Genomic DNA, 13,320 nt, shown 5'->3' with positions numbered 1-13,320 from the left:
GATTATGGGATGTCCAGATTATTCTTTTCATAATTTCAAATTTCTTTGTAAATTCTCCTTTTTTCATCTGTTGTTTATGTTTCTTATAATTTTTTAAAATAATATTTCTAATATAACTTATATTGTCTGGTAATATCTAGATAATATTGAGATCATGTTTTGGTTAACTTCTATTGATTTTTCTTTTGATTACCGGTCAAATTTTTTGTTTCTTTGCCTGTCTAGTAATTTTTATTTTGTCAGATGTTATGTGTAAAAGTACTATGGAGGTTACAGAGGCTTCCCTCTGGTAGAGATGTATTATCTCTGGGCTTAACTTTAATCCAGTGAAGTCAGTGATTGAGCTGGGTCATGGCTGCATTGTGGTTTTAGTAAAACTTACCCCACTTCTGCCCTGTTACTCAGGCATAGTTCTTCCATGATTTTGATTTAGGAACTAGGTTGATTTCTTTTAAGACTTGAAATACTGTCTGCTCTGTAGACTTTTTAAACTTTGCTGTCTGTCCTCTTGCCCCACGTAGTATCTAAGTTTAGCAAACACTGAAGAAAAGACTAGCAATGGATTAAGGTAAGCTTCAAGCAAGACTTTGTCTCGTATTATCACAATTTCAGTCTGTCTTAACAATCACTCTCTAGCCTCCTTTGGAGCTCCAGAATTCAGCAAATGTACCATGGACAAAATTGGGTATGTGTTTAGTGCTCTTGCCTTTTCCAAATTTTCACACCAGCCTTCTGTGGGATCCAGGCCTGTGCCTCCCATTATACCCAGAACGAGGCTCCTAGACTACTGTCCTGTGGAATTTCAGTCAGTTTAATCATGCATTTATTCACCTCTCTGATAGCTTTAAAAAAAGGTTATATTTACAAGTTACCTATTTTTCGTTAAATTATTGTTATTATAGTGTTTCAAGAATAGTGTTTGCCATCATATACTACATTCTACTTGCAACTAAAAGTACTCTACCTGATGTTGCTGCCATTAGCTCCCGGACTTACATCCCTGGAGCTGTTCTGGTTTTTCAGGTTTTCCTTTGATTCAGTTTTAATGTTTCCTTCCATTGTACCCCCAGTTGGGTAGTAAAGGAAAGGAGGAGTTTAGGTGAATCAGAATTTTTTAACTATCACTGTGAACCATAATCTTTGCATGACTGATATAGTGACTCTATTAGGAGAAAGGTGAAGATGAGATTTAGATGGACTGGGCTTGATGTGCTTGTTGAACCTATCTAGTAGAAAGTTGGAAAGTGAGTCTAGAACTCAGGGAAAAAGCCAGTATGAGAGAGGAAGTTACCTTTGGGAATCATCCCCATAGACATGATTGCCAGAAATATGTTGCACAAAGTAAAAATTTATCTGCACATTTTAGGTGACCCACAGTTGTCACGGAGAGGAGGAAGTATGGGAATAGCATTAATACACTATTATTTGCAGGGCCAGCAACAATCTCAGATGGAAAGGAAATTTATTTTTTAATTAATTTGCATCTGTTAAAATAAGCTGCACCTGTTTTATGGCTATAGTAATTGATTATATGGCACAGAAGCACAGGATCATGCATATTTTTCCATACTATTGTCGTTTGTAGTTTTTATAGGGCAGAACCTTAGTAAGAAAACAGCACATTAAGAATGTATTGCTGTTTTCATCATCAGTTTTTGTTATCTTAATTTTCTTATTCATATCCAGACATACACACACACACACACACACACACACACACACACACACACACACAGCATTGCGATGTAACATTATAACTCGCCTTTTCATATGCACTGCAAAGTATAACTTTTAAAATCAATATATGAAAATCTAATAGTTTTTGGAAAATGGCAAACACTTAATGAATTTGGGCTTAAAATATAACAATCCACTTTGCCCATGGTCTTACAAATACTTTGTAAAGCTAGGTCCAATAGTATACAGACGCAATGAATGGCTTATAAGACTATTCATAAGAGAGCTACAAGTTGTAATTTCATGCTTTCTCAATGTTTTGTGTGGTATTTCATTGGCTGAGTGTTGAATTTCAGTGGGAAATGACTTAAGTTGTTAGCTTCTGCACCTTGATTATTCTAACAACAATATCAACAGCTGGAGCAGCAAGACAACAAAACACCAATAGCTGTTAATATGTACTACTATGTATCAAGCCATGTTCTAAGCAATTTATATATTCTTAACTGAATCTCTATGATAGGCCTTTGATTTAAGTACTCTACCCCCATTTTATAGATGTAGACAATGAAACATAGTTAAGTAGCTTGCTGAAATTTATATAACCGAATGATAGATTTGGAGTTCAAACTCAGACACTCTGGTTCTGTAATCCAAATTTTTTTTTCTTTTAAATTTTATTTTATTATTAGTTTCAAGTATACAGTACATTGGTTAGACATTTATATAGTTTATAAAACAATCCTGCTAATTGCTCTTTCTCTCCTCTGGCTCTCATGTTGCTATGGTGCCTGTAAAAGTAACTGCTATGTCACAAAAAAAGTGCCATAATCCTTTTTTTCTAACACTCTTTGCTTTTTGTGTTGGGGTCTAAAAAACTAGACCAGAGGCCGTAATGGACAACTTCCTGTTAGCTTCCTTTCCTCCCTATTTACCATTGAATAGACTTCAGAATAAGAGAAATTATCAAAGATAATGAAGATGCATTGCATAATGGTAAAGGAGTAAGTTCTTCAAGAAGACATACCAGTTCTTAACATGTATGCACCTACCAACAGAGCATCAAATACATGAGGCAAAATATGTGAGGCAAAGAGAAATATATAAATTTACTATTTTAGCTAGAGACTTCAACACCTCTCTTTCAGTAATTGGTAGATCAAACAGGCAGAAAATCAGTAAGGATATAGTTCACCTGAACAGCATTTCATCAATCAATTGATGTAATTGACATTTATAGAATATTCTACCCAACAACAGCAGAATACACAATTGCCATTGAAAGCTCTGCTATTATGCTGTATGCTCTGTAATTTGGATGGGGCTGTTACCTTTAAAATTTCCTATAAGTTGTCTTGTCATAATGAACAAGGAAGTCTGTGTATTTAGAATTGGAGTAGGGAGGTGGTTTGGATTGTAGAAATTTCTTCTTATTTATAAGGTCAGCTGGCAGTCCAACCTGTAAAGAAAAATTCCTTTTCCACTTCATTCCAAGCTCTACCCACTCCCTACTTCCAACAAAGATTCTTCAGTAAAAGCCAGCTATATAAAATATAGGGTCAGATCATGCTTTCTCATTTGGAGTCATAATCACTTTGCTCATTGACAGTAATATATTCATGTATAATGTTAGAATCACCAACAAGCAGATGAAATTAGAGTAAATTAACTTCCAGTATTTGGAAAATAATAATATGTAAGATTTCTAGAGCTAGTTTAGGATATTAAAGATCAAATAGAGTCAAGGAAATTTTTTATAGTTCCTAAATCAAAATATGTAGACCATTAATATTATAAATATTGCAAAGCTTAAAGAAAGGCACTGGATAAATTGTGTTAAAAAAGAGTCAGGTTTGGTGATTCATTCTTTTAATTATTTATTTTTGGTTTCTTAGAACTAATTAAAAAACAAAATGCATCCAATTATTTAAATGTAGCCTGTTACACAGGTGTATTAGTTATCTATTGCTGTGCAACAAATTACCACAAACTTAATGGTAGAAAACAACACACATTTATTATCTTAGTTTCTGTGGTTCAAGAGTCTATGCACAGCTTAACTGGTACCTCTGCTTTGGGGTTTCTCACAAGGCTGTAGAAAGTGTTGGCTAGGTCTGGGGTTTCAACTCAGGGCTCAGCTGGGGAAACAGTTCCAAGGTCCATATAGTTATTGGCAGAATTCACTTCCTTGCAGGTTGTTGGACTGAGGGCTTCAGTTTCTTGTTATCTGTCTGCTGAGGGCTGCCGTAGTTCCTTTCCAAGTGGATCTTTCCATAGGGCAGATCACCTCATCAGAGGCAGCAAGGGAGAGAAACTTCTGTTAAGATAAAGTTGTAGTTTTTTTTGTAACACAATTACAGAAGTTGTATCCCATCACCTTTCTTGTATTCTACTAGTTAGAGCAAATCACAGGTCCCACCCACACACAGGGGATTTTTCAAGGGCTTAACTACCTGGAGAAAGAGATTTGGAGAGGCATCTCAGAGTCATGCTTTTTACATGCTTTTTACATGCTTTATTGTGCCCAATAATAATAACATTTAAGTTCTCATTGTATATGAACATGTTACATATCTTATCTTAAAAGTTAAGTGATTTGCCCTAGACCACATGGTTGGTAAGTGCAAAACCAGTTTAAGAACCCAGATAATCTAACTCTAGGAAATGTAGAGTAATTTAGTAATTTTTTTTATTAAATGTGAAAAGCTTTAAATAGTGCTTCTTATGTTTTTATATGTTCCTGAGTTGAAGTTGGTGGCATTTTTACATCGATGAGAATGTTAACCTGATTATTGTTTGTTACCACTATTTCAGACTAAACATTTCAGCCACAGTGAGCCTCATTTACTGTGGCTCAATATCTTGTTTTCTTTGGTTCTTAGTACATAGATTGAGGAGCAAATAGTGACCAAATACTCTGAAACAAATCCTTTTACAAGGAATAATAAGCATGGCTTGAGGGCAGAATAGATAACTTCATTTATTTAATAGATATTATAAAATTAATATTTTATACTCTTTTGTATGGATGATGCCTTTGGTTGCTGGATTCCAAAGGCAGCTATTCAATATAAAGTGTTCCCTAATTCATATAAAGCTAATTCTTTTCCCTCTTCATTCCTGCTTTCTTTCTTGCCTTCTGCTCTCTTTTGTTCTCATCTCTTTTCCCTTCACTCCCTTCCCTTCCTTCCTTCCATTTCTAATGTACCAGGAGTACCTCTGGATTGCTATTCAAGGCTGAATATTTGCAGGTCTAAAAAAAATTTGACCATTATTTAAAAATCATTTACCTTTGTTGTACGGTCAGATTCCCTCCCTCCCTTTTTTCCTTCTGTCTGACTTGGGTGTAATTGAATATGGCAAGATTAAGGCGATAAGACTTATTTTAAATTACTGTACTTGGATTATTTTGAACTTGCCTTTAATTTCAATTGTTTTTGTAGTGTTGAGTTTTTCCTGTAATTATACATATACATATATAATCTTTCACACATGGGCATTAATTTCATAAGTATGAGTGCAGAAAGTACCAGTTATGAATGGTCTGCCCTTTTGTTCATGTAATGACAAGTTGATTATCACTTTTCCCTTGGAAGCAGGTATTTTTGATGAATACTTTTAAATTCAGTTTTTAAAATATAGATAAAAATACACCCAGAATTAGTCAACAGTTGAACAGAAATAAGTATAGCTTTCATATGAATAATCAAGTGTAAGTTAAATTGGCTACTTTTTGCTAGGGATCCTTAAAATAACTCACGTGCTAGAGGTGGTTGGATCTTTGTTTGCTTTTTTTACTTGCTTGGCTTTAAGAGTGGTTGGCGAACTATGGGCAGTAGAACAAATCTAGCCCTTCCTTGTTTTTTATTTTTTGTTGTTTTTTAATGACCCTCAGACTAAGAATAGTTTTATATTTTCAAATGGTGTGAGGAAAAACAAATTCAAGGAGAATATGCAACAGAAGCCATATGTAGCCATAAAACGTATTTACTATCTGGTCCTTTACACAAAGTTTGCTGACCAAAAAGTTTGTGTGAACCAGAATGTCCTCATATTTAGTTCTTGTCTTTCATAATCTCTGAATCGTTACCCATATTGCATGTGAGTATAGACTGCTTTGAAAGGAAGTCAAAGACCAATTATTGATATTTTTCTTAGGTTCTTGCTGACTTTACTGTATTTTTTTTTTTTTTTTAGGCGAGGCAACCCTTGGTTGACCTTACAGATTGCAAGGACCTTATCAGTTTACAATCCCTTGTTTTTTTATTTTTTATGCCACAGCACCTGGTCTTTCTAGGTGGTCTCCCATCCAAGTACTAACGAGGCCCGACCCTGCTTAGCTTCTAAGATCAGACGAGATCTGGCTTGTTCAGGGTAGCATGGCTGTAGACATACTGTAAATTTTACACACTTATTTTGTACCCCTGATTTCCTCTTGCTTTATGCTTTTATTGTATGCTCAACTGTTCCATAGTTTTTTCTATCTGCCTCCTAAAAGGCTTCTTGTATTTAGGGCTAAAGTGAGATTTAGGGGGAAAGATCCAGTATGTTTAGAAAAGGAACAATCTGATGAAGTGAAAAGAGCAGGGTTTTTCAGATTTAGGTTTGGATCTCAAGTCTGCTGCTTACTAACTTAATCATTTTTAAAAAGTCACTTAATCTTTCTGACCCTCATTTTTTTTCACTTGTAAAATTGCAATAATAATCTTCATTTTGCAATGTTAGATTTTAAACGATATTTAAAAGCTTTTCTAGAAGAACTCCTTTGTATTTGTAATTTGTCAATAAATAGTAGATTTTTAGCTAATGGTAGTTGATAATCTAAAAAGCACATGACCTTACACTCTTTCATAGAATTCAGAATACTTGTTTTCACTTTCTCTAATAGAATTGTCTTATGTCAAATATTTAGCACAATGGATTAGAGTTCAGATTGCAGATTCTTCAGAGTGACTGTTTACCCTGTGAAAAATCACTTCACCTCTTTGAGCTTAGAATTCAAAATTATAGAGAAAGTCAATTAGGCTAGCTGCTCACATTCGATAAATTTGTATGTCTTTACAGAGACAAAATAGTCAAATAATATACTAGGTTAAATAGGAGCATTCAGTGAAATTTATGCCTTATAATTTGGCTCTCATGACTGAATTATATGATTTTTTTTAGGTTATTGATGCTTTTAGATATGGGAGTTATAATTGCCCATCTTAAGCTTTACTTGCATTATAAAAATTTTAATTATTCATTATCATTATCCAGAAGGGCCTCTAAGGAAGAATGCACCATTCTTTGAGAAAGGTATCACATGAATAGAAATATTAAAATCTTAAATAAATAGAAAAACTTTAACTTTTATATGTGGAAGAACTTTATTTTTCTTCCATATGTAAGTGCCATATAGGCAAAGTGAATTTACATTAAATATTTTATGATGTGTGAATTTGGGTTTAGGGGCTTGATTAAACACTCTTTACATTTTATCTTTTATTCTTTTATCCTAGTATTACTAAGCTGGTAATAGCTTCAAGTACTTCTTAAAGATAAATACAGTAGTTCCCCCTTTATCCATAGTTTTGCTTTCCATGGTTTGTTATCCTCAGGCAACTGTGGTCAGAAAATATTAAATGGAAAAATTCCATAAATAAACAGTTTCTAAGCTTTAAATTGTGCATGGTTCTGAGTAGTGTGATGAAATCTCGTGCTGTCCTGCTGCATCCTGCCTGGAGTGTGAATTTTGTCTCGTATTTGCATACTGTAAATACTACCTGCCCATTAGCCCTTTCAGTTACCAGATCAGTTATCAGATAGAGACCACATTCGCATAACTTTTATTATAGTATATTGTTATAATTTCCCTATTTTATTAGTTATTTTGTTAATTTCTTATTGTATCTAATTTATGAATTAAACTTTATCATAGGTATGTGTGTTTAGGAAAAAACATAGTGTATATAGGGTTTGGTTCTATCCGCAGTTTCAGGCACCTACTGGGGGTCTTGGCATTTATGCCCTATGGGTAAAGGGGACTACTATAATTGCAGGAAATATGGCTATAGTGATTCATCAATTTCAGCGTCACTTGATTATAGGGGGCACATAATCTGCTAGTAACTGCTTAGGAAAAAAACTTTTCTGGGCTATTTCTCACATTTCCTTTGGGCAAACTTTTATTTCACCATGAAGTTGTGGTGGTTTATTATTTTTTTTAATTGACATTTATAATTCATTGTGGTAAAATCATGAAACAAAGTGGTTGTTTAGTTTGATGGATCAGTATTCTAGACAAAGCTGTCTGAAGGAGAATAAATATAAAAAGATTTCAACATATTAGAGTTAGCCTATGAATTACAATGGCTAGGAGGAAGTATATGCTTTTCTTGTTATTGTTATTGCTTGTTCATATAAGTAGTTTGATTTTAATCCAGTCCTTTTGTTATTTAAAATGTATACAAAAGCCATTGCTTGGCAGAAATGTTATACATCAGAAATGCATAAGAGATTCTAATAAGGTTTGGAGAGAAAGGTGTACTTAATAAATATAGAATGCTATGTGTGTAAATAAATAAAGACAAAAGAGACATTCAAAGGTATAGTTTAATGTTAATTCTCGTTTATATTCAATAGCACTTCAAAAATATTATCTCTTTTACCACATGATATGTACAGAAGCTAAGTGACTTAGTCATTTTCCTGCAAGTCAGTGGCAGAAGCAGAAATGGAATCTTCTAAGGAATTATGAAGTTGTATCTAATTTTCAGTATACTGCCAACACTGCCATTTTTTATACCTTCTCAAGTTTCTCTTTAAGTATTAACTCAGGACAGTATGTCCTGTTTTATATTACAATTAGTTTCGGTAATTGTTAAGTGTGATCAGAGGTTTCCATGTACCAGTATTATAAATGGCCACTTGAATCATTACATCTTTAAGATATATAAATACATATATGCTTTATAAGCATATAGAGACTGTTTAATATTTATTGATATCTGCTATAATAATCCAGTAATCTGTATAAATAAATACAAATAGCACATTTGACACAGTAGTTAGCTATGATCAGAACTTGAAGTGTTTCATACAGGTCATGGATCTGTGGGAAGAAACTACATAGTGTAATTTTATTTTTTAATTTTTTAAAATAATTTTTTATTTTCCAGTTACAGTTGGCTTACAGTATTATATTAGTTTCAGGTATACAACATGATGGTTAGACATTTATATAACTTATGAAGTGACCACCTTGATAAATCTAGTACACATCAGATACCATACATAGTTTTTACAATATTATTGACTCTATTCTTATGCTATACTTTACATTCCCATGACTGTTTTGTAATTAGCAATTTGTAGTTCTTAATCTCTTCCCCCTTTTCACCTTGCCAACCCCCCTCCCGTCTGTCAACCATCAAAATGTTCTCTGTATCTATGAGCTTGTTTATGTCTTGTTTGTTTCTTTTGTTCTTTAGCGTCTACATGTAAGTGAAATCATGTGGCATTTGTCTTTCTTCGTCTAACATTCCATTCAGCATAGTATGATCTAGATCCATTCATATTGTTGCACATGGCAAGATTTTATTCTTTTTAATGGCCGATTAATATTTGATTGTATATATGTGCCACCTCTTCTTTATCCATTCATTTATTACTGGATGCCGAGGTTGCTTCCATAGCTTGGCTATTTTTAAATAATGCTGTAATGAACATATGGATTCATAGGTCCTTCAAAGTAGTGCTTTGGGTTTGTTTGGATAAAAACCCAGAAGTGAGATTACAGAGTTCTTTGTTACAGACTTCTCTTGTTATAGCCTTTGTTTTAAAGTCTATTTTGTCTTGTATAAGTATTGCTACCCCAGCTTTTTTGTTTGTTTCCATTTTCATGCAACATCTCTTTTTATCCCTTTACTTTCAGTCTGTGTGTATCTTTTGATCTGAAGTGACTCTGTTGTAGGCAGCATATGTAAGGTCTTGATATCTTATTTATTCAGCCACCTTATCTTTTGGAGCATTTAATCCATTTCATTAAAAGTAATCGTTGATATGTAATTATTGCCACTTTATTACTCATATTTTTTAACTTTCTTCTTCTTAAAGAAGCACATCTAATATTTCTTGTAATATTGGATTGGTGTTGATGAATTCCTTTAGCTTTTTCTTGTCTGGGAAGTTTTTTATCTGTCCTTTGATTCTAAATGGTAGTGCTGCTAGGATGAGTAATCTTTGTTATAGGTCCTTGCTTTTCATTATTTTGAGTATTTCGTGCCTATCCCTTCTGGCCTGCAAAGTTTCTGTTGAGAAATCAGCAGATAGTCTTATGGGAGTCCTCTTGTAGGTAAATAGATGCTTTTCTCTTGCTACTTTTAAGATTCTCTCTTTGTCTTTAACCTTAACCTTTGGCATTTTAATTATGATGTGTCTTGGTGTGGGCCTCTTTGGGTTCATCTTGTTTGGGACTATCTGTGCTTGGTTGACTTGCTCGTGCATCTATTTCCTTCTCCAGGTTAGGGAAGTTTTCCATCATTATTTCTTCAGATAGGCTTTTAATTCCTTGTTCTTGCTCTTCTCCTTCTGATACCCCTATGATGCGAATGTTGGTATGCTTGATGTTGTCCTAGAGGCCCCATAAACTATCCTAATTTTTTTGGATTCTTTTTTCTTGTTGCTGTTCTGATTGGGTATTTTCTACTGCCTTATCTTCCAAATCTCTGATTTGATCCTCTGCTTCATCTAATCTATTGTTGATTCCCTGTAATATATTCTTCATTCAAGTATTGTGTACTTCATTTCTGACTGGTTCTTTTTTATGTTTTCTATCTCCATTTTTATGTTTTCTATCTCTTTGTTAAAATTCTCACTGCATCATCTACTCTTCCCCTAAGTTCATTGAGCATCTTTATAACCAGTGTTGTGAACTCTACATCTGGTAGATTGCTTGCCTCCACTTTGTGTAGTTCTTTTTTCTGGGTTATTTCATTTGGGGTATGTTTCTTTGTCTCCCTATTTTGGCTGCCTCCTTGTGTTTGTTTCTATGTGTTAGATAGAGCTGCTATGTTTCTTGGTCTTAGTAGAATGGCCTTATGTAGTTGGTGTCCTCTGGGGCCCTAGTGGCGCAATCTTCCCTGTTCACCTGTGCTGGGTTCTCCAGGTGTGTCCCTTATATGGGTTGTGTGTGCCTCTTGTTGTACTTGAATTTTGGTTGCTGTTTGCACATCAGTGGCAGGGAGGGGGTGGGATTGACTCTTGGGATCATTGGTTGTGAGGACAGGCCAGTGAGGGGCTGACCCTAAGGAGCAGGATTTGCTTTAGCAGGGCTCTGGTGCCTGTCCTGTCTGCCCTTTGGGTGTGTGCTTCTCAGTGAAGTCCTGGGTGGTGTTCGAGCTCTGAGGCTCAGTCTAAAGCCAGCCACTGAGTATGCCGGCCCCCAGGGCCTCCTGCAAAGGACCCTGCAGCAGGCCAAGTTCAGTGGCAGTGGCAGTGGCAGTGCATGTGCCCTGCCTGGGGCCACATGGTGAGTCAGTCACCGACCAGTCTGAAGGTAGATGCCAGCTGTGCTAGCTTGGAGATGCCTTAAGAGGCCAAGCCACAAACTGAGGCTGGCTGCCATTAGTACCAGGCTTGGGGCTGCTCAACAAGAGATACAGGGTATGTTGAGGCCAGATGCCGCTTGTTTATGTTTTGCGAACCTTTGAGAGATTTTAAGAAAGTCTGCAGCATGAGCCAAGACAGGCCATTTGTGTGGAAAAGCCACTGGAAGTGGCTTGGATGGGCCCACAAATTGGATGGGGCAAAGTTTTAGAGAATCATTGATGGGGACAGCCAGTGTTAGCCAGGTTGATGAAGACTTATATATGGTGGCCAGGAGTGGGGAGAGTTCAACAAAGGCACAATAGCTTTTGCCAGCAGTTTTGTCTGGGAGAAAGCTGTCTCTTCAGCCCTCTCCCTGAAGCCAGACAATTCCTCTCCGTATGTCCCTGGTACTTTTCAAGCTGCTGCCCCAGCATTAAGAGCTCAGAGCAAGTGAGTCCATCAGCAAATAAATGCATGCACGGGCCCTTTAAGAGGAGTGTCTGTGACTCCAGCAGCCTTCCTTCTCACTCAGCCACAATCTGCTCTGGTTTTCACAGCCAGAAGTTGTGGGAACTTCTTTTCCCAGCACTGGAACCCTAGGCTGGGAAGCCTGATGTGGGGCCAGGACCCCTGGCTCCTCTGGAAGAGATCTCTTCAGCCAAGATATTCCTCTCAATTCTCAACCACCATACATGGGTATGGGACCAGCCCATTCCTTGTCTCTGACCTTTCTAGCAGGTGTAAGATGATATCTCATTGTAGTTTTGATTTGCATTTTCATGATAATTAGTGATATTGAACCCCTTTTCATGTACCTGTTTGGCATTACCTATATGTATTTGGGGAAATGTCTATGCAGTTCCTCTGCCCATTTAAAAATAAGATTGTTTTTTGCTAATGAGTTATATGAATTCTTTATATTTTTAGATATTAGCCCCTTACCAGATATATGATTAGCAAATATTTCTTCCCATTGCATAGATTGCATTTTCATTTTGTTAATTTTTGCTGTGTAGACCTTTTTACTTTGATATAGTCTCACTTGTTGGTTTTTGCTTTTATTGTTTGTGCTTTTGGTGTCATCTAAAAAATCAGTTCCAAGACCAATTTAAATGAGCTTTCAAACTATGTTTTTATCTAGGAGTTTTATAGTTTCAGTTCTTGAGTGTTTGTCTATTTTGAGTTAATTTTTGTGAGCAGTATAGGATAGGGGTTCAATTTCATTCTTTTGCACATGGTTTTATCCAGTTTCATTGAAGAGAGACTATTCTTTTCCCATTGAGTATTCTTGACTCCCTTGTCAAATATCAAATGACCGTGTATGTGAGGGCTTATTTCTGGGCTCTCAGTTCTTTTCCATTGTTCTGTGTATCTGTTTTTATTCAAATATCATACTGTTTTGATTAATGTATCTTGGTAGTATAGTTTGAAATTAGTAGGTATGATGCCTTCAACTTTGTTCTTCTTTCTCAGGATAGCTTTGTTTATTTGGGATCTTTCATAGTTGCATACAACTTTTAGGATTGTTTTCTATTTCTGTGAAAAATGTCATTGGGATATTGATGGACATGGCATTGAATTTGTAGATGACTGAGTACTATGGACATTTTAACAATATTAGTTCTTCTGATCCACGAATGTGGGATATCTTTCCATTTGTGTCTTTAATTTCTTTCATCAAAGTCTTTTAATTTTCAGTGTACAGATCTATCACTTTATTGGTTAAATTTATTCCAAAGTACAGATGACACTTGAACAATGTGAGGATTAGGCTCACTGACTACCCATGTAGTTGAAAATTGCATGTACCTTAAGTCAGTCCTTTGCATATGCAGATTACCAACTGTGGATTGAAAAATACTGCTGATCCTTGAACACATAGGTTTGAACTGCATAGGTCCATTTAAATGCAAGTTTCCTAAATCTGCATATAAGTGGACCTTCGCAGTTCAAACCCAGTTGTTCAGGGTCAACTCTATTTTATTGTTTTTGATGTTATTGTGAATGAAATTTTAATAACTTTTCATTTTCAGGTATTTCATTGTCAGTGTATAGAAACAGCTGATTTTTGTA

At 35.4% G+C, this 13,320-nt stretch overlaps 1 protein-coding gene and 1 pseudogene across 9 annotated transcripts in view; one reads left to right on the top strand and one right to left on the bottom strand.

The window, feature by feature from the left end:
* FUT8 (fucosyltransferase 8) overlaps positions 1 to 13,320 on the top strand; it is a 205,222-nt gene that overhangs the window by 83,996 nt on the left and 107,906 nt on the right. The window lies entirely within an intron of this gene.
* On the bottom strand, positions 5,950 to 6,068 carry LOC111735897 (annotated as a pseudogene).

The sequence above is a fragment of the Pteropus vampyrus genome, unplaced genomic scaffold (genome assembly GCF_000151845.1).
Source record: "Pteropus vampyrus isolate Shadow unplaced genomic scaffold, Pvam_2.0 Scaffold15, whole genome shotgun sequence".
NCBI lineage: Eukaryota > Metazoa > Chordata > Mammalia > Chiroptera > Pteropodidae > Pteropus > Pteropus vampyrus.
Note: the sequence above shows the minus strand (reverse complement) of the source record. Positions and strands in the feature narration are given on the sequence as shown.